At 36.0% G+C, this 26,724-nt stretch overlaps 1 pseudogene; it reads left to right on the top strand.

The window, feature by feature from the left end:
* The first annotated feature begins 17,682 nt into the window (after positions 1 to 17,682).
* Positions 17,683 to 26,349, top strand: LOC125479620 (annotated as a pseudogene).
* The last annotated feature ends 375 nt before the right edge of the window (positions 26,350 to 26,724 follow it).

A 26,724-nucleotide genomic window follows, 5' to 3' on the forward strand; every position in this document is an offset into this window, starting at 1 on the left:
TAATAGGTTTTCTGATTTAAAATCTCAATTGACAAGCCGTAATCTATTTGCTAATTTACTTTTTAATTCATTTGGAAATGTTGTTTTTAAATGAACAAAAAATAAGTGAAACAAAACCAATCAAGCACCATATCTATGTGCTAACGCCGGCAAATGTAAATTATACTATGTTTGAATGAGAAAAATAAATTTGAAATTTTGACAAATGTCAAACTTTAAAAATTAAAATGCATCAATTCCCCTGTTTGAATTTATAAATATAAAAGTTTAGAATTTCTGCCTGAAAAAAAGAAAAATGAAATTTAAGATCTCTAATTCTCAATTTCAGAGAAGCAAAATAATATTAAATGTATTAATATATAAGAATAATTATTATACCCCACTGATCTCTCTTTGCAATCCAATACTCAGTTTCACTCTCTACGCCATCCCTCTCTGCAAAATCTGGGTTGTTGGTGTTTAAAAGATACAAAATAATTCTTATTAAATTTAAAATTTAAAATTATGGATTCTTCGAATGAAAAAAAAAATCATATTAAATGGAAAATTTGTATATTTGCTTCTAGGTTCTAAAGGTGTGTAGCCCAAGCTAAAAAAAAAAGTTTTTGGATCACTTTGTGTTTTTGGCAGCCTCAAAGGGTTCTTCAGTTGCCACTTTCATGGAGGTTCTCCTCTCCTCCTTCGCCGTCGTCGTGGCTTTGCCTTCGAATGTGGACTATCTTCTCATATCCCTACCCCATACAGCCACGCCAAACCCTATGTTCGGTTATAAGTAGGAAATTTCAAATGGCTGGAGCGAAAAGAAGCAACGAAAATCTGGTCTTGGGCTTTCCGTAACTTCAACTAAAGGATTCATCTTGTCCGTCCATTTAAACCAAGGGCTTTTATTTTTGTCATAAGATATGTAAATAGGCATGTCAACCGGAGAAAAATTGTTGGGCTTTTAGGTTGGTTTTGTTTCCCTTATTAGGCACAAATTTTGAGTTGTCGTTAGTCCTAACAGAAATCTCAACCCACTCCTAATTGCCAAGGCAAGGGTAATTAACCCAAAAAACTAAGAGCTCGTTTGGATATACTTTTAAAATGAATAAGAGTGATTTGGGTGAAATTTTTTTTGGAAACAATCCTTAGTAAAAATGTTATTATATTCTAGAAAAACACTTAAAATGCTTCCTGGAAGAAGCACATAACTAGTGCTAAAACATCTAAAGTGCTTTTGGAACCCAAGAACATTTTCTCTACAAGCACTTTTAATCATTTTAAAAGCACATCCAAACGAGCCCTAAAAAATGCACCTTCAAGGCCAACTTAAAAAATGGGCCAATTGGTGGGCCTAGAAGCATCGAACTTCTTAGTCATGCTATCCGTGTGTGCCCGAGTGCCACGTGATGTTAGGCTGACGTCGAGCTGACATCAGCCACGTTATAATTTATTTTGCGTTAAGCGCATGCATGATAAGCGCCCATGAAAGGCACGTTAGGGTGACAAAAAATCTCCGTGTCTGAGTCTATGCATGGGCAATGTCGCCCGTTTTAGTGCGTTGGATTTCCAGCTATTAAAATTATTGATTGTTTGATTTACAACAATTAACATAATTTGAATTTAAACCTAACGGTTGGTGCATGTGGCAGATTGTGGGCCTTGGATTTCCAATGGTCATACAATGATCCTTCCTTTTAAGGGGTTAAAGTTTCAAAAAACTGAAGTGACCGTTGTTCCCATTTGGCATAACCTAGGCTGTTGGATTGCAAACTAAATGTAATATAACGATCCATATTAATTCAGTTAAAAGCTAATTGAAAACCAGAAAAATGCAAATTAAAAATTAAAAATTTCCTATAAATACTCCACCATCCTCTTCCACCCTACATCACATCTCAGTATTTCCAAACCAATTACTCTTTCTTCCAAAGTTTACAAATACTTCTATTTAAAAAAAAAAAAAATTAAAAAAAAAAGGCTAATGACATAGGCTCGAATTGGTCGATCATTGAAGATGTTACTCTAAGTGAATGTTGGGTTCGAATTTGTCATAACCCAATTACAGATAATGAGCAGAAGTTGCATCAACTTTGGAAGAAAGTTTATACCGATTTTAGCAAAAATCTTGGCAATAAAAGAATGGAGCAATCTCTAGCATGTCAGTGGAAAACCCTCAACAAAGAATTTACTAGTTGGAGAAAATGCCTCAAACAAACTCAAGATAATCTTCAAAGTGGTGAAAATATATTGGATGAGGTATCAATATTTATTTATTAATTTTGTCAATATTTAAGTTTAAATTGAGTTTTTTTTAGCTCCCTAACTTTTTGTAGGTGCTTCAAGCACAAGCTTGGTACAATGCGGTCAACAAGAACAAGTCATTCACCCATCATGAATGTTGGAATGTTGTCAAGGTTGGCCCAAATACAAAATTGTGGGAAATGGTCCACCATTTGTCATGAACAACACCCCTATGCACTCAACACCAGAAGAAGACCCATGTTCAGGAAGGCGACCGCGTTTAAGTGCCAAAATTGGCAACGATCCATCATTCACTTAGGCCTCATGGTCGAAAGGTTGCGAACAAAAAAGTTGCAAAAGTAGAGTAGAGGTGGGTTCAAAAAACAGAAAACCCAAAAAAGAAGACTAAAAATCGAACTGAGGCAGAAAAGAACCGAACCTGATGTGAAAAACTGAACTAAACCAAAGCTGATTAGTTCAGCTTCGGTTTCTGAGGTTCGAAAATAGAAATGAACATATTATTATTTTTATTTATTTATACTGGTATTTATTTTTTGAGCCTAATTTCAAGCCCAATTTTCAAACTCAAATGTTTTGAAAGGTAAACTTGAAGCTCAAACATGTTAAGAGAAATCTAAGTAACAACGGACTTAGGTCTTTGTTCTTCTGCTTTCTCCCTAGCAGCCACATTTCTCTCCCTCTTCGTTTTCTTTTGTTCCTCCCTAGCAGGCTAGCTATCTTCTTTCCCTTTTCTTTTTCTTTTGTTTCTCACCAGCAGCTATCTTCTCTCCCTCTTCTTTCGTCCTGCCTGAACCTAATCACAAATTCCTTCCTTCGTCTTTCATCTTCGTTCTTCGTCCTTCTGTCATTCGCGATCGCAACTCACCGTCTTTATCCTTCCTAGTTTATGTGTATGAAAAGGCATGCGTCTCGCATATAATGAAGGCAAATGGCTCTCTTTTTTAAGTTCAGTTTTTTCTAGTCTTTTTGTGATGGTTACCAGCCAATGCTGCAAGTGTGTGAAGGTTTTTTATTGTCTATATCAGGTTGTAAAACTCTTGTAATTTCAAATTTGTTCTGCAAGTGTTTTTCATTTTGCATTTTCTCATTGTCAAGCTTTAAAAATTATGGTGGTTAATTTGATTGGGTCTCTATCTATATAATCACAATGCATCTTTTGATTTTATAGCTTTCCCCTGCTATGGTAATTATCTTTTGATTCTTACAGTTAGAGATTGCGGTTTTTAGCACAACATTCTTTAGAAAAAAACCAAAACCGAAAAAAAAACCAAACAGAACAGTAAATTCGGTTTGGTTTTTCAGTTTCAGAAAAAAACCGAACCCACCCCTAGCAAAAAGGGGTTTTTTCCACAAGTGACACGTGGTATTACAAGATTAGTAAAAAGTCTAATCGAAAATCTATCCATAAAATTGTAATTTTGGATAATGATATGTGGCGCAACAAGATTAGTTAAAATTTTTATCTGAAACTGAATATAGTATTAATTTTTTTAATATCAATTGCCTGGGCATTCCATTTACAAGTTGAATATGCACTTAGGCAATCACCATTCACTATGGCAGTAATTGCCTATTGCCCATTTGTCTGGGCAATTATTGCCCATTTGCCTGGACAATTATTGCCTTTTAAAGGTGGACTCACTTTTAAAAAGAGACAAAACACACGATTTCAACAAGAGCATTTCCAATCATTTCAATTCTAAGTCTAAGCCCAAATCCATGGTGTTGACATCAGCGAGTTATTTTAATTTTTTTGTGCCAGGTGCCTGTAAGGGAGATTGACTCCATTCGATATGTTTGAGCCACGGGGCCACATTTCAGATGTCAATTTCAAATTCTCACTTTAATCCAACCATTCTTATTATCTTTGGCAATAAATTCAGAAAACTTAGCAAAAATATCAAAACAGATGAAAAATAAATAAATTTTAAAATTTTCCAACAAATAAAAAAAGCATTTTTACTAAACATCGTCCAACAAAGCATTAAAAAACATCATAATTCAACAAAGCATTAAAAAAACATAAACTCAAGAAAGCATTAAGAAACAACATAATTCAAGAAAACATGAACCAAACAACAATTAAAGCTCCATAATTTTCTTTCAATCTCCAATTGTGTTTGATCAAGTCAAGTTAATGTACGCCATGAATATAAGAAGATTGCATTTCAGTATGATGCTCCATCATCCTGGTGAACAAATGACTATCTCTAAATAATGACCATTTTGGTTACACACATGACGCAACGAGAGCAACCAAAATTTACTCGAAAAGCTCAACAAAGATTCCTGATAGATATGGCTGAAGATAGGAGGATGACACGTGACATAATAAGAGCAATCGAAAACTAGTCGAAAATTTAAACAAGATTTTTTATAGACATGGACACGTGTCATAATCATAATCACCTAATCTAAACTAATCTCATCCATCCATATCTTGAATTATACATTAAAAATAAATAAAATATTGGAGAAATTAGGATGCAATCCCCAACCACCAATATCCTTTGATTGAAATCTATAGATTTTAAATTTTTTTTATCAAAGTCCTTCCACTTTATACACATCAGCATATTTACATTTAAAACTTTATGCCACCTATAAATGTAATTAATTGGGTAAAGTACAAAAAACTACATTAACTATTGATATCACGACACTTTCATACCTCATCTTTTAAAATTGACAATGTCATACCTCATCTTTAGAATTTGGTCCAATGTTATACCTTCCGTTACTTGGCCGTTTACTTTTCAGTTAAATGCTGACGTGGCTTGATTCGGGGCCCACTTTTTATTAAAAAATTATTAAAAACTAAAAAAAAAAATTATTAAATATTTTTTAAATATTAAAAGAAAAGTAAAAAAAATTAAAAAAAAAAACCCCCTCAGTAACCCCCCCAAAGAAGAAGAAGAAGGAGGAGGAAGAGGAAGAAGAAGAATAAGAAGAAGGAGGCCACGAAGGTTTCCCGATTCCACCTTAATGAGATCTGGGTTTTTTTTGTTTTTTTTTTTCCTCCTCATTCTTTTGCAAATTTTTTTTTATTTTTTATTTTTTCTTCTTCTTTTTCCTTCTCCTCCTTCTTCCTCCTTCTTCTTTTGCAGATTTGGTTTTTTTTTTTTTTTTTTTCTTCTTCTTCTTCCTCTTCTTCCTCTCCTTCTTCTTATTCTTCCTCCTCCTTCTTCTTCCTCCTCCTCCTTCTTCTTCTTCTTTTGGGTTGCGGATTCGGGTTTGTTTTTCCTTCTTCTTCCTCTTTCTTCTGGGTTGCAGATTTGGTATTTTTTCTTCTTCTTCTTCTTCTTCTTCTTCTTCTTTTTTCTGGGTTGCAGGAAAGGGATTGGAAGGGAGAAGAAGATGAAGATGGGGGAGAAGAGAGAGAAGAGGGATGCGGCGGGGGGGGGGGGGGAAGGGTACGAATAGAAGGTTTTTTTTTTAATATTTAAAAATTATTAAATGATTTTTTTTAGTTTTTAATAATATTTATTAATTTTTTAATAGAAAGTGGGATCCAGATCAAGCCATGTCAACATTTAACTGAAAAGTAAATGGCCAAGTAACGAAAGGTATAACATTGGACCAAATTCTAAAGATGAGGTATGACATTGTCAACTTTAAAAGATGAGGTATGAAAGTGTCGTGACACCAATAGTTGAGGTAATTTTTTGTACTTTACCCTAATTAATTCATTACTTTTCAAAATTTCGTAAGATTAGTGAGAACTAATCAATTCCTACATTTTAGGCAAAACAAAATATGTTTTGGGAGATAGCTTTTTATTTCGTTTATATCTTAGTTTGAATTCAAGTTATTTATTTAACGGGTACATGTGAATTTAAATACACCCATTGGTGCATTTGGGATATTTGCACCCATAAACATGTTATGGTTTTTCTTGACTTGTTACATATACAATTTTTATAACATGTATATTTGAGCTCCACATTACAATTGGTACATTATTTCTCACAATTACTTTGATGGGGTACAATTATAGTGTGTACATATAAATCTGAGATAATATTATAGATGGGTACAAAGAGAACACAAAAAGGCAGGTTTAATTTGCACTTTGTGGGTAGAAAGACAAAAGAAAATATTGGTTCATGGGTACAAAGATTGAAACATAAACAATTGTTCCGCAAATATACTACAATTAATGGTGATATGAGTTTGCACTCTGCAACTTTTGGATTGCTTGGGTGATTTTACAGAAGAAAATTGTGTGTGGGTTCTAGTTGGCCAGGTTGTACCCGCCAGTAAGCAGTGCTGATTATTTCAAATTTGAAAATCAAATTAAACTGATATTTGGTGTGCTTGATATCACTGCTATGTGTTTTTAATTTGGGATAATTTGGAGGTTAATTAGATTGGATAATCTGGAGGTCTTAGTGGCAAGGTTAGTAATTTAAGGTACATATATGTTTATCGTTAAGATAAGTGTCCCTAAACTAATAAGGCGTGAGTCTTTAATATATGGGACATGAAACTAAGTGTCCCTAAAATATTTCTGAATAGTAAAAGTCGTGTTAGTTACCATTCGCAATGAGTGGAAAATGAATATTAACAATCAGAATAATTTAATATTTAAATGAATAGTAACTGCCATAAGTCTAGTTCTAGATCCAAATCAAAATGGGCGGAAGTCCTTTAAGCCCAGGTTTGGTATTGCTTAAATTATTTTACAAGGGGTTATGAAAAAAGTTGGAGTAAAACTTGTGTTTGGTAAGATCATCTCCAAAGAAAATGTCAAATTATAAGAGTCCAATTACAATTGATGGTTGATGTGGCAATTTGAAGTCTTATGTCAAATTTTGTACTTCTCAAACTGAATTGTCAATCGTATTTTATTATTTAAATAGAGTTTTAAATGGTTGTAATTATTAAAAGAATGTTAAAACAAAATTTTTATTGGTTGAGATGTTAGTAGAATAAGGGATCCACAATTAAAATGAATTAAAAATAAATCTGACATTGATGTCAAATTTGACTCCAAATCATAAAGCCTTCAAATCCATTCAACAAATAATACTTCGGTTGGAAAAGTTTTTTATGTCAAATATGCACAATGGCATTCAACCTAGGATTTTGACATCTTCCTTGGAGACGCTTTAAGTATGTTTTTTCTAAAAAATCACGGGTCATTCAAAATGAAAAAATAGTTAAAAGCAGAAGCAACATTTTGCTCATTCTCAAAACCTACATTTTTTCAAAGGAGGCGGATGAACAGTGCCCTTTAATAAATTTTTCTAAATGGCATTCTTGCCCTCTCTTTCTCCCTTTTCGTCAACCTCAACTTGATGACTTCGATGCTAAGGAACCTCCCCTTCAACGTCTGCACCCTTCTACAATAACTTCGGTGCTAGTGGATTTTCTCTTCAGATTTGATTTTCTGGGTAATTGTATGGTTTTATCTATTTTAGATGGATAAACCATCTTATATAGGTTTCATTTTTATAACGTGCGTGCGAGAGACATTTTTGCATCACGGGCGTTACGCGCCTCAAAATGTCATTCATGCAATTGTCAAACAACATGGGATTTTGGATGCAAGTTCCTACCTAAAGTCCATGAACAATAGTAAGTAGATGTAAATAAAAAAAAAAAAAGTAGATGAAAAGTACTCGTAGCAAAATACATAACTTAAACATCAAAATATAAAACCTACATCACAATATGTACATTATTCACAATATGCATAAAATCTATATGTCACTGTTTCTTTAGAAAAGAAAGTTTACATATTGACATCAATGCTGCAATTTCCACTCATTTGTTCATGATTGATGCTTCAGATTTTCATTGCCAATCTACAAACGATAGTGAGAAAATTAAAATCAAATAAAAATAGTTAATTGGTAAGTGAAAAATGCATACTGAAAGGTTATCGTTAATAAAGTTGTTACCTATTAGGAATTACCATAATTAGCTGGAATGAAGCAAGACTTCTTTGTATACTACATTTTGTGTAAATACTCCTTGTTGGCTATTATGGAGCCATTTTTTACTAACACGGTTGTGGTTGACTTTGAGACCCCAATCAATAAAGCCACATATAATTATCCATGATTGAAGACGTGATCTGGAAGGTAAATGCCTACATGTGGTATTGTCTGGCCTTGAGATTTGTTTATAGTGATAGAGAAACTTAGTTTAACTGGAAACTACTTTCTTGTAAGTTCAAATGGAAGTCTAACAATATCAGTACTTTTGAGAGGGATTCTTGGTAAGAAAACTCTGGATCTGGCAAATTATCCAATTAGAATTTTAGCATCAATAAGATGTCGGTAAGAACCACGACACAATAATCTTATACCATTACACAATCCCAATTTCCGATCAATATTTCTTAAAAGCATAATTGGAGCACCTCTTTTCAGAGTTAACTTGTGCAGAGGCAAACCTCCAAGTGAGATTGAATTCAAGAACTCTGGATCATACAAATTCCTTGTGTCATCCTCAACTAAATCAAATGAATACATTGTCTCTTCTAAACCTGGAAACATATTGCTTATTTTTTCATGCAACATATCAACGTCTTCATTTGTAGGAGTTACCACTGCCCTTTGCACCATGTAGGTTGCATCATTTATATGATCCTCTAAGTCAAGGAAGATTTTGGCAATTAATTGATTAATGAAATGCTCACTCTCCCATGGTATCATCCATAATAACATCTTCATTCCCATCACCAACACAAAGTAAAAATTCTAAAAATTCACGATCATTTATGGATCTCAAATATTTAAAAGTAAAGTATTTGGTTAGAGCTTCATTCGTTTGGCTTTTTTTTTTTTTTTTTTTTTTATTATAAGGATTATAAGGGAGTGGGAATAGATGAAATGTTTCGAATGCGAATACAAAATGGAAATTTATATTCATTTAGAAACGTAAATGTGTAAATTGAACAAAATAAAAATGAAGTTTGTATGCTAATATGATTAGGTTACGTTTTCACATTGAATTGGGGTTCAACATTAGAGGTTCTTTTCTCAAGTCTCAACATTCAGCAAAATGAAGAAAACAAAAGCAAAAAGCCACATCTTCCGCTGTTAGCACCTTCCCTTTTCTTCAAGGCTCACTACCAATAGAAAATCTATGGCAAGAATACACTTTCCCCTCTTTCTTTTTCTTCGAGCCTCAGACAAATGGGTTTGCAACCAATGAGTGTGTAAAAGCATCAAAAGTTGTATTAGTAACATGGATTGTATGTGTTTTCAAAAACTCGGATTTACGAAAAATTGAAAGTGAACGAAAAGTACCATGAGCAAGATTATGCTGTTAAATCAAATAAAAGTGAGATCCATTGAAATATGTACAAATCTAACCAACAATGGAAACCAAAACCCTAACTTTCTCAGAGAAATTTGGGTAGAAAAATTGTAGAAAGAAAGCAAGATGAGAGATATACCCTAAACCCTATACCTCTGGCTCTGGTTGTAATTGCTGGTGATGAATGCTTGGGAGAGAAAAGCTTTTACCTTTCACTCGTTTTTTATTCCTGTAGTCATAACAAACATTCAAACTCCCTGTAAAAACCATTTTATTTCAAATAATCACATAACATCTTCGGCCTTGTCTTCTTAATCCAAAACCATAATCTTACAGGGAAAAAAAACCCATGTCTGTTCCGGTCAGAATTTACATTATTACTTGAGATAATCAAAGGAAAATCAAAAGCTGTCTCGAACAAATTTTTCAATAAGCAATCAATTGGGTAATCCATGAGAACGCAACTAAATTGGCAAAAAGAAATCAAGCATTAAATTGGTAAAATTAGAAGAAGTGAAATGATAAACTAAATAATAATAATTAAATATTTTTTACCAATGAGAGGTTAATCTGTATAGATATTAAGGGTACATGCATATAAATAAGGAGGGATGAAGAAAGTGAGAGAGAGATATCAAACCTTGTTAAAAATAAGCACAAAGCCACCTTTTCCGCTGTTAGCACCTTCCCTTTTCTTCGAGGCTCACTGCCAATAGAAAATCTATGGCAAGAATACGCTTTCCCCACTTTCTTATTCTTCGAGCCTCGACAAATGGGTCTGCAACCAATGAGTGTGTAGAAGCATCAAAAGTTTTGTTAGTAACGTGGATTGTATGTGTTTTCAAAAACTCAGATTTATGAAATTTGAAAGAGAACGAAAAATTAAAACATAAATTACTAAAAGAAAAACAAAAATGAAAGAAAACCGATAACCATTGGAGTTGAGGATTCTCAAAATGAAAGAAATGAACCTAGAGATGCATATGAATTTGGAATTGGAACTTAACACATGTATAAATGAGCACAGGTTCATATTACAATTTTGAGTCATCAAAGAAACTAAGTGAAAGCAACAATTCATACACAATTAAAAAAATTGTTTAAAAGGGGAAGAGAATGAAAATGTAAACATGAATTAGTGATGCAATGGAATTTTTGGTTTTTAAGGAAGAATTGGTATTTGAAAGATCGGATCCTCACCAATTTCTGTCACTGGCTCTCCCTTTTCTTTTCATTACCAGGAATACACTTTCCCCACCATCCTTATTATTTGAAATTCATGAAACTACAAATATTCAGGACAGAGCAAAATTTAGTTATAAAAGCATATAAATTCAACAACAAAAGTGAAATGAATGAAGGCATGCATATGTGAACAATAGATTACAAAGCATATCTGAACTGTAGTTTACAAACTGTCATGGATTACACACAAAAAATAAACATGAAAGGAAATCCAAATTGATAACTGATCGGTTTGGAAAAGAGAGGCTAATGTTGAAAATTTCAATCGAAGATTCACTTAACATCGCCTCAACTTTTCAAAGACCACCCCAAAAATCTCATAAGAAAACTATGCCAAACAACCATTAACTGGACAAAGTCGAGTTTCCCTTACATTTTGATTTAGAGTCGACTATCATGCATAAATTTCCGGAGGTCTCTTTTCTGAGTGTTAAGCATCTTCCCAGGTTTAGTTCTTTTTTTTTTTTTTTTCTCCAAGAAATCAAACCTCCACATCCTTCTGGGTTCTTTGATTAAGTGTAATATTTGGCTTCTCAAGTATCTGACAACTAAGCAACAAAAATGCGCTTCCTAGTTTCACATTGCCATTGTTTAACAAAGAACCCTAAAATATTTTGAAAGAAAGGCTTGAATTGGACAATGTAACCTATGGTAACTGCCTTGATAGAACCTTTACGATTATAACCCAGTAATGCAAGTTTCTACCAGATGAAACCTAAACTTCAGACACCAAACATAAAAATAGCAACACCAAAGAATTCCAAAAGAAAATATATACGGAATACATGGGTTATATAGAAAACCAAGAAAGATACAATCTTAATGCAAAGAAAGCAAAGTTAAAATACCACGAGCAAGATTATGCTGTTAAATCAAATAAAAGTGAGATCCATTGGAATATGTACAAATCTAATCCAACAATGGAAACCAAAACCCTAACTTTCTCTGAGAAATTTGGACAGAAAAATCGTAGAAAGAAAGCAAGAGGAGAGATATACCCTAAACCCTATACCTGGCTCTGGCTGTAATTGCTAGTGATGAATGCTTGGGAGAGAAAAGCTTTCACCTTTCACTCACTTTTTATTCCTGTAGCCAAAACAGACATTTAGACTCCCTGCAAAAATCATTCTATTTCAAATAATCACATAATATCTTTGGCCTTGTCTTCTTAACCTGAAATCATAATCTTACAGGAAAAAACATTACTTACAACAAAATAATATTATTCAAGTTAGAGTATTATAATGACTATAAATCAAAACTCCATTGATGCAATGCAGTAGACAAAATTACAATGAATAATCCAGAAAGTGTTGTACCTGTTGAAAAGACACCTTGCACACATAGCACAAAACCGAGAACACCAATAACCAAAAAGGTGAAATTCGTGATATTGTTCAAGGTACTAGGTACTCCTGTTAAAAACTCATGTATTAAATAGCACGATTGAACATGAATGCAAATCTAATGCTAAGTCATCTAAGCAAATAATTCAAACACAACTGAAAAAGATGTATAAATGAGAAGAGAACGGAAATTGAAAATATGAATTACTAAATTGATGGATTATTTGATTTTTGGAGAAGAATTTTTTCCGAAATATCATATCTTCACCCGTCCTTGTTGTTGATTTTGTTGAACTCTTTATGTTGGAAGAAATTGAAACCACACATTGAACTAACAGAAGACGAAAAGTGATTCCCTTCCAAGATCCAACTCTATTATGATGATATGTGGGTAGGTTTTTGTTTTTGTTTTTGTTTTTGTTTTTTTTTTTTTTGTGCACTTATGCTTTTTTACCAGTTTGTCCTCATTTTTAAAATTTTTTGGATTGTGAAATATATAAAGAGGGAAGCCCAAATAGGTGAAGCATTTCAAAATGCCAAAAATGCCTTTTTGTTTTCTGCACTTATGCTTTTTTACCAGTTTGTCCTCATTTTAAAAAATTTTTGGATTGTGAATGTGCAGAAAACAAAAAGGCATTTTTGGCATTTTGAAATGCTTCACCTATTTGGGCTTCCCTCTTTATATATTAGATGAAACATTTCCTAGTGAAAAAATGCATAGATTTGAGGACTAAGAAGGCAATCAATTGACCAAAGTAAAGAGAGAGAAACGAGGCTCGTGAATTATGCGTTCAAGCTGGAAAAAAGAATAAAAAAAATCAAAATGATTTCTAGCTGCCGGATGTGTAGTGAATAGTTAGGATGAATTGATCCCTGCAAAATCCCCATATTCGAAGAAGATCATGGTCTATTGGAGATGATCTTGCTCAATTGGCTAGCTATAATAGTTTTTGGGTATTTGACTAGTGTTACAACCTGTCCCTTAAAATAATGTATTTTTATTTTTGAGACATGTGACATGACAATTTTACCCCTGAGTGGGTGTCTTGAATAATTTTCGAGTCTCGACTCGAAGTCCAATTTCTTATATTTTCCTATGTTTTCCTAACTATATTCATGTTAGTGAACATGAAATCGAAAACGAAATTCGAATCGAAGTCTTGAGGGCTTAATTGGAAAGTTACAATCATTGGAGGGGTAATTTTGTAATTCAATTAAATTTTCTAAGTGGGCTTACGTACTAATTTGGTACTGAGGTACTTTTATAAAAAGTGAGTATAAAAAAAAATTGAGTTCAAAAAGGTGTTTGGTAAACACTTAAAAACACTTAGTTTCACACTTTTGGGTGAAAAAAAGTTGAAAACGTGAAGCAGCAAAAATGAGCTTATTCTCACAGCACAGCAGAAACAGTTTTTTTTTCAAAGCACAGTAATACCAAACCAGCCCTACATCTAACTCTCGGTCTCTCTCTCCCTCATTCTAAAAAAACACTCTTTAAACCCTATGCACTCTCGAACTCCCTTTCTTTAGCACCGAGAAAGAACCCTTACTCTCACCACAAATCCTTGACAAATCCAACACCAAAACCATATATCTAGAATCCTTGGGACTTGGGGAACTCATTTGTAACCTTGCATGCATCATTAGAACACCTCTGTGTGTTCTGCCATTGAAGCCGAGAGCTTCAAATCTCTGAAACTCGACCTCAGGTGAGGCTCACTACCCTATTTTGTTTTGTTGAGTTGTTTTCGTGGCTGTATTGTATTTCTGGGTTGAAAAATCATGAGTTTAGGCTCTGTCATTTATATGTGAATGCACCACCAGCTAATTTTGGTGAGAACCGTTGAATTTGAAGCCAGCTGAGGTCAATTTCTCTGTGGTTTGGATTCACACGAGTTGGGGAAAGAGTGTGGGTTGTTTTCAGTCCAAATGGAAGGTTCTAATATGTTGCACTTTATTCTTGTTTTCCAAAAACTAACGAGTGTGTTCGAAAGAAATCTGTCGAATTCGAGGTGGATTCGACCCCCATTATACCTAAATATATTTATGTAAGTCCCTGACTTTCTTAGATTGTATTTTCTAAGATTTTGGAAGTTAAATTCATGGAGTTTGGGACTAAATTCATGATCTACAACCAGTGGCAGAGCCAGAAATTTACAACGATGGGGTCAGAAATTTACCCTCGGCTGATGACGTCATCATCGGAGTACTGGACACTGGCGTCTGGCCTGAGAGCAAGAGCTTCGATGACACCGATTTCGAACTCATGCCCATGTATTTGCTTCCCCCAGTAAATAGATCCCCACCCACCCAAATTAGCACAGGAAAAAAAACACACTAACATAAGTAGCTCCATTTGACTTCACAAAACAACCCATCATATTCTTATGATTCATCATCATCTAAAAAAACCAAATTCCCTCGCTAAAACACCCATTTCTCCCAAAGCCGTTTATAACGTTTGTCCATGAAACCACGTCCATTTCCAACATGCTTTCAAATAGCAAAACAGCATAACCCATATCCTCATTCTTCCCAAACCCATCAATCATCGCATTCCACACAACCACACATGGTTTAGACATTTCCTCAAACACCTTACACGCATCGCATAACTCACCAAGCTCGACATAGAAGCTCACAAACGAGGTCTGTATAAAAGGGTCGCTTAAAGTGTATGAGACCTTTAAAGAGTCCAAATAATCCAAATCCTTACGTGACGACGACGGAGAGTCGGCCGATTCGACATCCTAGACAAGGCAGGCCGAAAACGCAGGTCTGACTATCTGGAGGTTGCCAGACTGTAGATTCACAGTGGTGGGAAGATTTAGCAGGGGGAGAAGATGCGCTGATAGAGTGATGGCTAACAAATGAAGCAGCAACTCATTCTTCTTCTTCTTCTTGTTTGGGGCTGTCGGCATAAGGTTATTGGGGTCAAGGAATCCCATTGCCCCTACCTTGGCTCCGCTAGTGTCTGCAACTCTCTGGAATTTTCTGCAAATTCCGGTGAGGTTCTAACGCTGGCAAATGATAGTAGATAGTGGTCACCGTTAGGATTAACGGTGACGTCAGCAAATCTGTTAGATTTAATGAAATCTTCTAACAGCAGAGGTATATTCCATTACCTTATTTAATTCTCACCAACGACTGGCGTGTGGCATCGGTGACAGCGAGTGCGACCATAACTAGCCAAACCACAGTAGCGAGTACGGCAATGCGTTCACTAGCGATGGCCACCCCATGACGTCACTTTTTTCCCTGCGCATGGTGGCGCGTGCATGACGAGACCTATCTTTAGGTTTTTTAGTGTTCTGAATCATTGGTGGCCACTGTTTGTGCTACTTCATGTAAAGTTGATGTTAGCTTTATAATTAACTAGCATTTGCCTACACACTTTGTGTGTATGAACACATTTTTTTAGAAAATGAGAAGGAGAGAGGGAGAAAGAGAGAGAGAACATGGGGGGAGTGTGAGGTTTATGTTTTTGGTTTTTTTTTTATTATTTTTTTTAATTTTAAATATTAGTGATATTTTAACATCACTTATAGGTGAGACTTAAATAAAAAATAGTAAAATTTGGACCTGTAAAATTACATTATTGCCCATCATTTTTTTTGTGTGATAGAAGACTAAGTTGTCTTTTCACCCTCTTTTGGTTGACAAAAAAGTTTTCATTAATTAATAGAGATACACATGCTTAGTTGAGGAAAGAAAAGATTTAGGAAAGGAGCCTAACGAGGAAGTCGCTCTGCTTACTTGTGAGTGGATTCCTTCAGAAACTAAATGTTTTAAATTATTTTGTATATTGATGCATATTATGATTATCTATAGTCTTTAAGGAGACTTATATCTAGTTACACTGGAATGATATCTTAAGGCTATTGGCGATTTATTTTCACCATATGGTCATCATACATATCATATAGGTAGCTACGGCCATAGTTTATTTGCAGGTACATATTTTCTTGTAGAGGTTAGAATCACTAGTAGACGCTTGACATCAATCAGGTAGACGTCGGTTCACTTGCTTGCTATACATTTGATTTATTTTGATTATGTGATTGCTCTTACTTTATTTTATGTGATGAGCAATGATGTGAACTTGACTACTATTATTATAGTACTATATTTATGTAGTTTTTACTATATATGTGATTTCAAAACGGGGGTTATAATATTCGAATGATTTTAACTAGATAAATTTGACCCACTCACACTTTGTTTTTTCGACCCCTTAGGACGTAACGAGAATAAGGAGAAAACCGTAAATGACGAGTGGGCATGGCAGTGAGGCATCCATCATTTGGACTTTGAGTGATAAGTCTGATGACTCCTTTACTGCAATTTATCTTAGTTTGTAATAATTGCATGATCTACTTTTGATTATGCATGACATTGGAATTTTATGTGTGTTACTATTGTGTGAAACTTCTAGCTGCTCTGATGTGATGTGATAGTAACGGGATTTAATCTCTGAACATGTGTCCCCAAGTGGGGAGGTAGATTAGAGAAACTTTGTAGTAGCTTTTTATTTGTTAATAAAGAACATTTTGGTTCAAATTCTCTCACATCATAATTATCTACTATGGCTTCGTCATTCAGTTGGCTTGTGATGTCATTTCGATGGAGTCATACGGTCAAATTAGTGGCGGCCAGCATGTCTTGGCCTCGTAAGTTATGTTATTGGGGTTGGGATGTGTCAACTAGCTAAACTAACAAAAAAAATTAGTTATTGGAGATGAACTAATAAATTTTGCTATTCATTTTGAAGTATTTCAATATTTTGAAGTAATTTGTTGTACTAATTAGTATTTGGGATAGATTTAAAGGAAAACTAATGAAAAGGGCTTGAAAATTTTGAGTTTTGACGATAATGACAAAATAAAAGGTAAAGTGAATAGTACCAGAATTGACTTTTTAGTGTAAAAATGTGGTTTTTCGTTAAAGTGAACAGTATTGGGAGCTTTTCGTTAAAGTTGTTTAACATAAAAATTTACCAAATATAACACTATTTTTAACATTGTTAGAGTTGTTTAACATAAAAATTTTCCAAATATAACACTATTTTTTTTTGGGGAACTTTAATGAAAAGCTCATAATACTGTTCACTTTAACAAAAAACCATATTTTTACACTAAAAAGTCAATCTTGGCACTATTCACTTTATCCTTTATTTTGTCATTTTCGTTAAAACTCAAAGTTTTCAAGCCATTTTCATTAAATTTTTTTTTTATTTTTTTTTATTTTTGCTAAAAGCATTTTGACAACTATTGTTTACCATGTACTTTAAGCTGCTTATTTTTACATAATATAAACATTTTTTTTCTTCCTTCAAAGTGTAGCGATACCAAATTAGCACTAAGCTTAGGGACCACATGAGGGCTTTTAATTCAAGGAAACGACGCCGGCTCCAACTTAGGGTTTTTATTATGTTTCCGTTCTTCTTCCTCCCGCCGTTGCAACCTTCTTTCTCACAACGCTGCAGAACAGGTCGTCTTCCTCCTCGCCAATACTGTTGCAAACGCCGGCGAATCCCTAGACGATTCAAGCCGTATCCGAGCTAAACTCCGGCGATTCCGATAGCTCCCGTGCTCCCGGAGCACAAATCAGCACTAATTGAAGCTCTTGTGCTTCAAAGCTCCTACCTCTCCAATGGCAACCGAAGCACCAGAGCAATCCCCTCCGGCTGACAAAGTCCAATCGCTTTCCATTTCTGAACCTCAGGCCGAGGACCAACCCTCTAGTTCATCTAATCCAACCACTCCGTAAGCTTCTATCGATTTTTCTAGAGAAAACTAATATGGTGTAATAGGTTTTCTTATTGACTTCATAGAACAAGATTACATTCTTATACACACTGTGTACGACTTGATCCTATTCTATTGCCTATAATTAAGGCAAATTGAGAATTAAATAAGGAAGTAAATCACTAATTAATAATTTACAATGTTTGATCTAATCAATCTAAGATATCCTCTTTAACACTCCCCCTCAAGTTGGAGTGTATATTGATAACACCCAACTTGTTAAGTAATACCTCAAATTGAACCGAACCCAGTGCTTTGGTAAACAAGTCAGCTGGCTGGTTTGTTGTTCTTACATAGGTTGTTCGCACCATTCCTTCTTGTATTTTCTCACGCACTACATGGCAATCTATCTCTATGTGTTTTGTTCGTTCATGGAATACTGGATTTGAAGAGATGTGCAAAGCAGCTTGGTTGTCACAAAACAGCTCAACAGGTTGTGCATGGTTCACTCTCAAATCTTTCAAAATGTTCTTCAACCATGTGACTTCACAGAATGTAGTGGCCATGAAACGATACTCTGCCTCTGCACTGGAACGAGACACGGTACTTTGTTTCTTTGTTTTCCAAGAAATTGGTGTTTAGCCAAGCAAAATGCAATAACCAGTTATCGATCTTCGAGTGTCTTTATATCGAGCCCAATCAGCATCACAAAATGCTAGTAATTACAATGAATCTGTGGAAGGAAGAAATATTCCTTGTCTAGGAGCTTGTTTGATGGACCTGAGAACTGTGTGAGCGGCGTCAAGGTGTGGCTGCCGTGGTTTATCCATGAACTGACTCAACACATGCACTGCATAAGTTAGATCAGGCCTTGTGATGGTCAAATAAATCAATCTACCAATGAGTCACCTATACAAGGATGGATCGCTCAGTAATTCCCCATCTGTTTATGTGAGAGACAGATTTTGTTCCAAAGGTACCCGTGAGGGTTTAGCTCCAAGAAACCCAGTGTCATCTAATATTTCCAACGCATATTTACGTTGGCATAAAGTGATTCCCTTCTTTGATCTTACAACCTCTATCCCCAAGAAGTATTTGAGTTGTCCCAAGTCCTTTAGTTTGAAACGTAAGGAAAGAAATTTCTTGGTCTATGCTATCTCTTGTAAATTATTTCCTGTGAGTATCACATCATCAACATAGATCAATAATGCTATGAAATTACCTTGGCGACGTCGGACGAACAATGAGTAATCAGAGCATGACTGATGGAATCCGGTAGTCTTGAGAGCCGTGGATAGTTTGATAAACCATTGTCTCGAGGCTTGCTTTAAACCATAAAAGGATTTGTTTAATTTGCATACTTGAGTCTCCCACTTTCGTCCGAATCCAAGATGCAAGGACATGTAGACATCCTCATATAAGTCACCATGCAAAAATGCGTTGTTCACATCAAGTTGGTGTAAATGCCAACCTTGCAGAGATGCAACACTGAGAAGGAGACGAACTGTGGTCAGTTTGGCAACCGGTGCAAAGGTTTCCCGGTAATCAACACCTTCAATTTGACTCTATCCCTTCGCGACAAGCCGAGCTTTGTACCGTTCGAGACTGCCATCAGGTTTAAGCTTGACTTTGTAGACCCATTTGCACCCAATAAGACGTTTGTGGGGTGGCAAGTGCATGAGAGTCCAAGTGTGGTATTCTTGGAGAGCTGCAATTTCATTCTGCATGGCCGCATGCCACTGGGATCCTGGACAGCCTGTTGAAAACTAGTAGGTTCTTGGAGAAAGGTAAGTGTGGTGGTGAATGCTTTATGATAAGAGGACAAGTGATCATAGGATAAATAATGTGAAAGAGGGTGAGAAGTACCTGAGGCCTGGACCATGCTCGTGGAAGAAATGGGAGCAGCACGGGAAGGAAGGGCTGCCTCAACATGAAAGTCTCGCAAGAAGGTGGATGGTTTGGTTGGTCTTGTGCTATCGTGGAGAGGAGGATCGCAGTGGGTAGGCGATGGTGGAGAAGGTAGGTTGTCGAGAGAGATGGTGGAAGGAGATGATGAAGAAGCAGGATCCTTGGGTGTGATGCCATAATGACGAGGAGAATCAGGAGAAGTGTTTCCTGAGATAGTGACTGAAGGAGATGACTCGGGAAAGAAGTCCATGGTAAAGGATAAAGGTGAAATAGAATGATGTGAGCGTGGTACAGCGGAAAGAGCATGAGTGTGATAAGGGAATTGATCATCCAAAAACACAACGTCTCGTGAGACAAGGACCTTTTTAAGTGTGAGATCAAAGAGTCTATAACCCTTTTGACCATAAGGGTGTCCAAGAAAAAGACAACGACTAGCATGGGGATCAAATTTGGAAGGTCGTTGCGTATGAGTGGATGCAAAACATAAACAACCAAAGACTCTTAAGTGGGAATAGTTAGGTTCTTTCTGGAACAGTTTTTCATATGGTGTTTTCCCTTGGAGGAGAGAAGTAGGTGTCCTATTGATGAGGTATGCAGAAACAAGAATGCATCCCCCCAAAAACTTTTGGGAAGAGAAACTTGAAAAAGTAATGCTCTAGCCATATTGAGTAGGTGCCGATGTTTACGTTCAGCGACACCATTCTGTTGAGGTGTATTAACACAACTAGATTGATGTAGGATTCCTTTGAGAGCATAAAAGCGTTCAAGTTTAAACTCAGGACCATTGTCACTTCGCACTATTTTGACCTTAGTATTGAATTGAGTTTCTACCATGTGAATAAATTGGGCTAAGAGTTCTCATGTATCTGACTTTTGCTTCATCAAATAAACCCGTGTGCTCCTAGTATGGTCATTGACAATAGTGAGAAAATATTTGGCACCGGAAAAAGACGCAACTTGATAACCACCCCAAATGTCAATATGTATTAACTCAAAACATGATTTACTAGAAATGGTGCTTAATTGAAAAGGCAATCTTGTTTGTTTGGCTAATGGACAAATCAAACAATTATTGGAAGCACAAGATTTATGATTGAAAATGGGAAATAACGAAGAAACTTTTGGAGAGGGATGTCCAAGACGTTGGTGCCATAGACTAGGAGAAGTGACTTGAACGTTATTGCATGTTCCTTTCTTAGGGGGGGTCAAGGTAGTAGAGCCCCTTCCGTTCAATGCCCATCCCAATCATCTTCCCCGAGCGTAGGTCCTGTATGACACAAAAATGGTTTAGGAAAATGGTGATATAGAGTGAGTCATATGCTAACTTGCAGATAGAGATCAAATTTAATCGAAAAGGTGGTACACATAAGACATTATCAAGAATGAGATTGGGTGAAAAGATTATTTGTCCAATATGGGTGACTTTAGCAAATGAAGCCATTGGGTAATTCAACAATGTGATTCTCAAATGGTTTTGAATTCGTGAGAAGATCAGGACTAAAAGCAATGTGGTCCGTAGCCCCACTATCCAGGATCCAGATATTTTGCTTGCCATGATATGTAAAAAAGAAAGCTTTACCTGAAAGATCTTCAACATGTGAGGGATTACCGACTTGATTAACGAAGGAAGACTTGTTTTTGTTCAAAATTTGAAGAATTTGTTTGCAATCTTCCTGAGAGAAAGGAAAGCTAGGCATCACCTCCTTTTTGTCATGCAATGTAACTTGATTCCCTTTGGAAGACAAGGAATAACCTGATTCATTTTCAGTAGCAGCTTTTCTCTTTCGACAGTAGTCAAAAGTATGACCTTTCCAGCCACAAAAGGTGCACTTAAGGTGTGCATGACAGTTCTTTGTGGTGTGGTTTGTCTTGTTGCACTTACCACAGCGTTGCCCACTATTGTTAGACTCGGTTTCACGTCCAGCACCCTTCACAGCGAACACCGCTGCTTCTGGTTGAACAATGCTCTTACCACTCGAGACTCCAACTTGTTTCTCATGTCGAAGGACAAGTGCATAGGCTTTGTTTACAGTGGGCAGTGGCTCTAGCAACAGGGTGTTACCACGAACCGTAGGATACGATTCATTTAAGCCCATGAGAAACTTCATAGTTTTCTGAGTTTCAACATATGACATCATCATCTCTCTCTTGGTCTCACAACGGCATGCCGAGATTGAACACAAGGCATCACGTTCATCCCAAAGACTCTTAAGTTTGGTAAAATAAGAGCTTACCGTCATGTCACTTTGTACACAATCATGGATTTCGTTTTCAATATGAAATAATTGTACGATGTTCACATGAGAAAACCTCTCCTGCAGGTCTAGCCACATCTGCCATGCGTCCTTGCAATGTATTACACTTCCCGAGATTTCCTTTGACATGGAACCAAGCAACCACGTTTTCACTAGGTTGTTGCATTTGTTCCATTGTTGCAGTTCTTCAATCTATTCATCACTTGGCTTCTTGATCGTCCCATCAACAAGCCCTAGTTTGTTCTTGACCATCAAAGCCATGGTCATGGATTGGACCCATGTGCCATAGTTATCTTCCACAAGCGGCTGCGGCACAAGTATTACGCTAGGTTGATCCGAGTGATGAAGGTAGAGTGGATGATTAGGGTTTTCCCATTTTTGATGCAAAGTCATGCCTGAAGAGGTTGACTTTTATGATTTGTCACCCATGGCTATTGCTGCTAGGGTTTGTGTTTCGTGTTTTGTGTGTGTCCCAGTTCGATCACTCTGGTACCATCTAGAGAAAACTGATATGGTGTAATAGGTTTTCTTATTGACTTCACAGAACAAGATTACATTCTTATACACACTGTGTACGACTTGATCCTATTCTATTGCCTATAATTAAGGCAAATTGAGAACTAAATAAGGAAGTAAATCACTAACGAATAATTTACAATGTTTGACCTAATCAATCCAAGATATCCTCTTTAACCCTTTTCTCTTTCCGTTTCTAAATTCGCCTGTTGATCTGAATAATTTCAATATTGTGTGTTTTTGCGGCTATGATTTTGTTGAAGATTGAGCTCGGAGGAGAAGTACCAGATCGTGAGGAGCGTGGCGGAGGAGTGCATTCAAGAGGATGAGCTTCAGAATCTGCTGGCTCACAAGGCCGAACCCATCTGCTACGACGGGTTTGAACCCTCGGGCCGAATGCACATTGCTCAGGTTTCAAATCATTTTTTTGAGTATTCATTACATTTACAATAAGAAAACAAATTGATATCAATTGTGTATTTGTGAATTTGAAAAGATACTCAATTGGAACTTTGTAGTGTGTTAGTCTTATAAACTCATTTGGGTTATGGTAGACTTTCTAGTGTTTCAAAAGAACAATTGGCGTATATTTGTTTGAGGATTGCTTATTTTAATGGGTTGTTGTGTAGGGAGTTATGAAGACCATAAATGTGAACAAGCTGACATCTGCTGGCTGCCGAGTGAAGATATGGATTCCAGATTGGTATGCACATTTGAACAACAAGATGGGGGGTGATTTGAAAAAGAATGAGACAGTTGGCCGCTACATGATTAAGATATGAAGGGCTGCGGGGATGAATTTGGACACCGGAAAAGTTGAGTTTTTGTGGTCGTCAAAGGAGATTAATGCGAGAGCACATGAGTACTGGCCTCGTGTGATGGATATAGCTCGAAAAAATAAACTTCCTAGAATCATTAGGTAGCTAGCATTGTGATGCTTATTGTGCCCATTATATTTGTCGAGCCTGTAATATATTTTTTTTCTCCTATATATCCAGGTGTAGTCAGATTATGGGTCGAACTGAGCAAGATGAGTTAACGGCAGCCCAAATTCTCTACCCATGCATGCAGTGTGCAGATATATTCTTCCTTCAGGTAGCTAGCTTTTTTGCTTTTGAATTTTTGTTAATAGGATTTGTTTCCCGTGTTGCAGTATGTTGAAACTGAATATGACATTGATTATTAAAGGAATGATGCTAACTTTTTATGTATTAAGTATATGATAGGACCACTTAGGACATTGCATTTGTTTTGTGCTACTTCAGTTATTGAACCTATTTTATAGAATTATATGAATATGAAAAGCGTAATGGTGAAAACTACAAAGAGCAGGAGGCTCATGAACGTCCATTTTAATGGCACCCCATAAAGGGATGTCCTAAGACTCACTATTTACCTAGATCTTATTTAGATGACGTGTCTTTTGATCAGGATGCATGTAAAAGAAATCCGTTAGATTTTGTTTATATGAAAAGAATGAAGAACATTAGATACCTTTCAGTTGTGTCAAGTGCATAATTTAGTCCATACTAGAGACTCAGTTCACTACAACCAATTCCTCAAAGATCGAAGGAATATTACAGTTGCATAAACCTGTCACTTGAAGACTAAAATGTAGTTCAATAGCTACTTAGTACTACGGTCTAGTGGTATTTCTCTTCACTTGGAAGTGAGAGGTCTTAGGTTCGATTCTCGCCAGAGGCGAATTTTAAACACATTATTGCTAGCCTATAGTGAGGCTAAGCCCACCCCTTCCCCCTTAATGTAGATAGTATCATTTGTTAGAAAAAAAGTGTAGTTCAGTATATTTTCTTCCTACAAATCTGTTATTTGTACCACTACGTGATCGTGCATTTTGACATTTGGCTATCTGATCTTCCCATGTTTTAGCTTTTTATCTTTCGATATTGTTCATCAAAATGCTAGTTTATATGTGTTTTATCTCATATAAAGAAGAGGGAAAAAATATCCATGTTGAAGTAAGAGTGACCTGTAAAATATTTTTCCTATAACAGGCGGACATCTGCCAGTTGGGAATGGATCAACGTAAAGTCAATGTGCTTGCAAGAGAGTATTGTGATGACATAAAAAAGAAGAACAAACCTATTATCTTGTCACACCGTAACTTTCTAAATCCTTTTCCACATGTTGCTAGTCTAATGTTTTATCCTTTAACATGGGAGCGGTGACATGGTTTTTGTTTGTTGTTCTAAATGATGATCTGCAGACATGTTAACTGGTTTGCAGCAAGGGCAGGAGAAAATGTCAAAAGGTGATGTATCATCCTCCATATTCATGGAAGATGAAGAGGTCGTTTGCGAACTTGCTACTAGCCTGTTAGAGGTGAACTAAATTTTAAATTTCTGTGAGGGTCATGGTTATATGATCTGTATAAGCTGCATATGAATTGGAAGACAAATGTATTCAAGTTTTAAGCTAGGGTGTTTATCTTCCATTGTAATCCACTAAATATTTGTTTTATTTTTTGACATATATCACTGAATTTCAGGCTGAAGTGAATTTGAAGATAAAGAAAGCTTACTGTCCTCCAAATGTTGTTGATGGGAATCCATGTATGGAGTATGTGAAGTATCTAATTCTACCTTGGTTCAATGAGTTTGTTGTAGAGCGGACTGAAAAGAATGGTGGAAATAAGTGAGTGATAGACTTTAGATCAAATCTATACTGGTTAAAATTTTTAGTTAAAGGCTTTTGCCAATTCAGCTTTACATCCTGCCGATAATGCCACTTTTAAGAAAATTAATATTGTTGTCTCTGCTAATTGTTCTTTTTGTGCCCCCTTTTCTTTAACTTCCAATACAGAACCTTCAAAACCTTTGAAGAATTAGCTGCAGATTATGAAAGCGGCGAGCTACATCCAGTAGACCTTAAATCAGCTTTATCAAAATCATTGAACAAGATACTCGAGGTAGGCTCACTATGTATATGTCATGTTCTTTATCTCGCCAGATTTCACGGCCTGATGCCAATTTGACTAACCCTTAGAGTGTATGCAAAATGTAAACATTACACGGTGAGGATTTGGGGAAAGAGATCTGCATTTATAGGCTCAGGACGTCTGTTTTTACGTTCAATAATTGATCCGTCTCATCAAAAGGGTCCTGGAGCTGATCAGAGTCTTTCTCTCTCCGAGTCTCTGCTTTAATCTCAAACTTCAAGTGTGTGTGCGTGTGTGTATATACTATATATATTGTAAGTTATGCCTATCTGGTAAAAAAATGAAAATGAAAAAAGAAGGGAGAAAGAGGAATGTCTGGCTACTCTTTTCTGCTGCTGTAGCGGGCCTTTATTCCCTAAAAAAGTCACTGCCAGTTTGGTTATTTGCTGCATGGTTAACTTTCTCTTTGTTTCCGTATGCAGCCTGTACGAGCACACTTCAAGAATGACAAAGCTGCCAAACACCTATTGCAAAGTGTTAAGGTATTTGATGGTTTTGCTTTCAGATACAAAACGTTTTCTTTGCTACACATTTCAGAATAGTTAATTTGAACTCTCCTTAACATCAGTTTATTAAATGAAAGAAAACTCAACCAAGCTTTTCCCTGGTTTTGTAGAACTATAGAATCACCAGGTGATAACTGCTATGGAGCTTGGATTTCTCATCGTTGCCCTTCTGCTCGCTCTATCCTGATTTGTGGATGAAAAGACCTGTATTTTTCGGAGATGCAAAATATATATTGTTTAGCAGAAACGATATGCTTAGGTGCTTTTGAATTTGATCTCTCATATATTAGACAAGAATCAAGATACATGAAATTGTTCGGGTTCCACCGCTATTAGTTCATATTACTGTTTGATTTTCGTTCTCAAAATTCCGAGGAAGGGGTTTTCTTTGACCATTCTGTTTGTTTTTGTATGGTGATGAACAAGGGAAATATGTCCGTGGCTGGTTGATGGAATAAGCGGAAAAGTCACCACAATATTATCTCTGTAAGCTTTGATTAGCAGCAGGGTGGAACCTGGTGTTTAAACGATGGGAGGTGATTTTGTACATACTTCTTTGTTAACCTAGCACACAACATTGTTTATTAATGTGCTAAATAATAGAAGATTTTCGGGGCAGATTTAGAATTTTAAACATGTGTGCAGAAAAAGGCGTGCGAAATCATTTCCCTAAATGATTTGCAAGTGGTCATCTACCACAATGGTGTGGTGGAGGGGAGTGTTGCT

Source organism: the organism of the source record quoted next, unplaced genomic scaffold, assembly GCF_019419815.1.
Source record: "Pyrus x bretschneideri cultivar Hongxiangsu unplaced genomic scaffold, Pyrus_bretschneideri_v1 Contig3, whole genome shotgun sequence".
Classification (NCBI taxonomy): Eukaryota; Viridiplantae; Streptophyta; class Magnoliopsida; order Rosales; family Rosaceae; genus Pyrus; species Pyrus x bretschneideri.